Raw genomic sequence first — 5,228 nt, 5'->3', positions numbered from 1 at the left:
AGAAAACTCACTGGAAAACAGCTCAATGAGAGAAGCTCACTTGAGACAACTATACTGTAGAAATTCTCAGTGGAGAAACGTTTAACGAAAATATGCTTACTACAGAAAAGCTCATTAGAAAAAAAGGCTGACGATAAAAAAAAAAGCTCAAGAGAGAAATGCTTGCGTGAGAAAAGGTAATTTAAAAAGACCACTAGGGACCCAGGCAGCACACCAATGTCGGTCCGACATTGGCCTAACATTGGCAAATACCGGCCTCCATAGTGGACAATATTGGAAGCGCTACCCTTTCCAATGTTGGCCCAGTGATCGGTGCCAATGTTGGGCCAATGTTCAGCCATCGTTCCAGCCGATGTTGGCCCCATCATTTGTGCCAATGTTGGGCCATCGCTAAACCATGGTTCCAGCCAAGGTGCTCCCACATTGGCGAAGACCGGCGTAATATTGGACAACACTGGAAGCGCGACCCGATCCAATGTTGGCCGTCATGCTGATTTTTGGCCATCGTTGCACTCGCCCAGCTCTTTGCAAGTGCCCTCGCCAAGTTGTTTGCAAAAAGGAAGGTAAACAGACACAAGGAATTGTTTTGAAATCTCCTAACAGTTTATTACACACAGCTTATTCTGTAGACAAGCACAATCTCAGCAATTGGTAATATGTGAAGAGGTACTACTCAGCTGTGATACAATTAAAAAGACTGCAAAGCAAGCAACAACCGGGGTAATTCTTGGGTAGTGTCCAGTCTCCCGGCAGCTGACAGAATTGTTTCGCCAAAATTCTACCACTAGTCGCCCCTCATTGGCGGTGCAATCAGTTCATCGAACTACATTTCATAGACAGATCGTTTCATCAACACGCGATGTTTCATAAAAAGACTCAAAATATGTTTTCTTTTCTTCTTTTTTTGTTGCAATGAACCGCTTCAGATTAGCATGAAGCGGCGTGAAAGGGTGGGCTGGTTCGGTGAGCACGCGCCTCAGGAATACACGCGCGACGAAATGCCCCTACAGCGCGCAATTCGCGTAACGAATGTCGATGAAACGTAAATGTCGACCAGAAAGGTGGCAACGAAACGTGTTTTTGCGAAACGCAGGTAGAATAAAAAAGTCAGTATTCTACCTGCGGTTGTGACATTATTTCAGACAGATAATGGCAGGCGACTGTCGGTAAGATTGCGGGAAAATTATTCTCCCAGCTGCCAGGAGATAGGCAATGCCCAATTCTAGAGGTTATCCGGAAGATTGCCCATACAAGAACGACAATGATCATCAAGTAGGTTGCAGCACACTTACGTTGAAAATACTGGACTTGAAAGATGTAATCCGACTTATATGTCAACACGGGCACTGCAGAACAACCACTCAAACACAAAAACTACAAGGAAGTGATCCGTGAAGATCCAACACAATGTAGCACACGCTGCCATTTGCCGAACCGGACACTAAACTGTTCACAAGAATGTCTTGGGCCTCTTTGAAGAAATCGACACGGGTAGGACTTTTCGAACGAGATACCATTTACCACAGAAGCGAAATCCACAGCGGGCCTGCACCCCGCAGGCCGCATCACGCGCGAAACTAGGTCCGGTCCTTGCGACGCAGGCATTCCGAGTTTGTCAACGGGTAATGTGTCATCCGTCAAACCACATGATCACACTTCTGCCGTTACCCGCGCACAGAGAGCGGATTCAAGTCCGGCGAGTACGCACAGCAACCGCGCCTTCAGCTTAGGGAGAGAGAGAAAAAAGAGAGAAGGAGTACAAAGCAAGCAGGCCAGAACGGGGGTGGGGTACGCTTACAAAGGCTTATCTTCAGGGGCCTCTCAACAGTGAACGGAGCGAGAGAATTTGTCACTTCTACCCAAGGTTGATAGTGCAGTAGAAGTTATGCGTGACCTTGTGCTTTAGGCAGGTTCCGTGCTCTGCCTTATCGCCAGCTTTGAGACAGTAGTCACGTGACCCTAGCCGGACACAGGATTGGCCTTAAACACGCATAGCGTCTACCTTGCTGTCATTACCGATTTAACAGGACAGCTCTTTGAAGGTCAGCTTTCGAACTTCTAAAGAAAGTGTCCAGTCCAAAAGTGGTTCTAAACGGGGCAAGTGTGACGACAGTATGTTTTGCGTCGTATAACTTACATTATAATTTAGAATGAAGAACTAAGCGCGACTATTTTTTGCGCACGATGTACACAAATATATCTATAAATATATAAATATATTTTTTATCAATAAATTTAAAACTGTTTGTACACTGTTAGGTTCGCGCTTTTAAACTTCAAATTTTTTTACGAAAGAGTTGCACATAAAAGACACCTCGAACAGCACATCGTCCGACTTTCAACACACGATGAATCACCGACGCTCGCAGTAAGAAGGTTGCGGTGCTGCGCGAACGGTTTCTGAAATATGCTGCGCAGGGTACGCCGGGCGCAACGGCTTCGCGACCGTTCGAAGGGCAAATGATTCGCGACAACAAAGTAGCGTCTTGCAGCATCAGTAAGCTAGCGGGGCTCGAGAGTCCCACGCTCACATTTCCGCAGAGCCAGCGCGGCCGGCCAGATCGAGGCGCAGTATGCTCTCGCGTCGTGATTGCTACGTCGTTGCTCTGCCTACACTGATGACATGTGCACTGGCAGTCGAAGCAACCCTCTTGAGACTTCACTCGAGTTTAATATATGACTTTATAGCGCGATAGACTCTCGTAAAACTAAAACTAGCTCATGAAAATAGTTTTTTTCTGCTCCCAAAATTTCTCCAAGCTGCTTTGCCCAGTTTCATCCCTGTATTTTCAATACTGGAAATTGTGGCTTTAACACTCCAATATTGAACAGCATATGACAGCATACATTCAATATTAGAAAGCCCTTGGCCTTGGCAGTGCAATATGACCTGCACAAGTCAGCATACTTCCAAAATTGGAAATCCAAATTGGCTTTTACAGTCCACTATTGGACCAGCTTATGCCAGCATGAGTTGATCTTGGAAAGCTGTTGGCTTTGACAGTTGAATATTGACCAGCTTACGCCAGCATGCATCCGATATTGGAAAGCCATTGGCTCTAACAGTCCAATATTGGACAGCTAATGCTGGCATGTATCCAATATTGGAAAGCCATTGGCTCTGACAGTCCAATATTGTACAGTTTATGCCAGCATATATCCAATATCGGAAACCTATCGGCTTTGACAGTCCAATATTGGATAACTTATGCCGGCATATATCCAATATTGGAAAACAATTGACTTTGACAGTCCAATATTGGACAGGTTATGCCAGTATATATCCAATATTGGAAAGCCATTGGCTTTGGCAGTCCAATATTGGATAACTTATGCCAGCATATATCCAATATTGGAAAACCATTGGCTTTGACAGTCCAATATTGGACAGGTTATGCCAGCATTTATCCAATATTGGCAAGCCATTGGCTTTCACAGTCCAATATTGGACAGCTTATTCCAGTGCATCACCAATATTGGAAAAACATTGGCTATGATAGTCCATTATTGGCCCAGGTAATTCCAATATTGGTAAACACATGGCTCAGTTGGGCCATTGTTGGGCCATTCTTTGTCCCATCAATTCCAATGTTGGCCCAATATCGTGTGCTGCCTGGGGATACTGAAGAAATGCTGACGCCACAGAAATGCTCACCGGAGAAATTCTGATCGGAGAAAGGCTCACCAGAGAAAAGCTCGCTAGAGAATAGCTCGCCAGAGGAAAGCTCATTGGAGCAATATTTACAGGAAAGATGCCCACAGAAGAAAAGCTTACTAGAGAAAAGTCGAATTGGAGAAATGCTACTCGGAGAAAAGCTCACCAGAGAAAAGCTCGTCAGAGAAAAGCTCACCAGAGGAAAACTCTAATAGGCGCTCTCCACTTTCATGACGACCATGTTCGCATGACTGTCGTCAGCTATATAATACCAATGTTGTGGTGACTCCCGAGAGCTCGTCTCCTGTAAGCTTTTCCCCGCCGCCTTGTCGCGCCTGTTACCGGACTCTGTCCGGACTTCCACCCCTGCCTCATATATCAGAACCATGAAGTGCGGAAAAACCGCAGTTAAAAGGATTGAAATCTGGGGCGTTTACTTCTGCTCGTCCGCCCATCACCACCTAGAGAAGACAAGTCCCTTTCGTGACGCCATCGCTAGTGAATCCCCGACATTCCCCCGGCAAACACGCCAAAAAAAACTAGGTGAGAGTCGCCGCCAAGCTGCAGACGCGTTCGTCTTGGTGGCGCCGTCTGTTGCTAGCGTCGGGCTCGTTGTGAGACACGCCGCAAGAGGCGCTGGCGGCGACGCTGACGCAAGGATGGCGGCGCTGCTTGGATACACTAACTAGGACGTCAGAAATGGCGTTTTTTTCTTTATTTTTTTTTCTGGTATCTGACGCTATTCAGCTCAATCATTGAGCTGGCGTCAAATGGAAAAAAAAGGGGAAAAAAGAGAAGAATAACACCCCGTCTGACGTCAGAATTAGTACATTCTTATTACTAATGTATTCGAGAGCACCGTCGGCCTCTTTTTTCCCATCGAAAATTACATGAAGTCACTTATATCGTTTGAACAAGATAACGGTTAGTTCTGAATCTTTGGCAGCGCCATCTAGTGGGGAGTCGAACAACATGCTCCGTCTCACCAGTTTGCTTCGGCGCTGGCAAAGGCCAGGGAGTGAAAGCGTGTAGTTCTGAAGGATCCTTCGCTCGCACAAGCACTCGTGCAGAGAAAGCGCTTTCAAAAACCAGGTGCCCGCGCCCGTGCCGGCACTCAAAGCCGAATTTCGAGCTGAAGTGCACGTCCGCCATGTTGGCTACAGCGAGAAACCAGCGACGGGCGGGGCGACAGTGACGTACATGCGCAAGAAGAGCGTAAAACAATAAGTGATGAGTGATTTATTGCATAGAAACGAGTGCGTACCCGGCACTTCTGCAACCGCCTCTTCACCTTTGTCCGTGAAGGCGCCCAACGTTCGTCGATCGGGTTAGTTGCCCCTCGACGGGCTGTGGTTTTAATCTGCCGGCACCTTCAAGCAACTCCTTTAGGACTAATATGATAGGTTTATTGCATATTTACAGCAAGAAGCATGTTGAGTCCCGCTCGGGGTCTGTCTCCCTGACAAGAGTCCCCTGCTTTTATAACGTTCAGCCAAGGGCGAGTACGAGACGTCCGTCACGTATAGGCCGCGTGGCCCGCACGCAGCGAGCACTATCATCTGTCGCGGAGCGT

Source organism: Ixodes scapularis, unplaced genomic scaffold, assembly GCF_016920785.2.
Source record: "Ixodes scapularis isolate PalLabHiFi unplaced genomic scaffold, ASM1692078v2 PGA_scaffold44__24_contigs__length_19508400, whole genome shotgun sequence".
Classification (NCBI taxonomy): Eukaryota; Metazoa; Arthropoda; class Arachnida; order Ixodida; family Ixodidae; genus Ixodes; species Ixodes scapularis.
Note: the sequence above shows the minus strand (reverse complement) of the source record.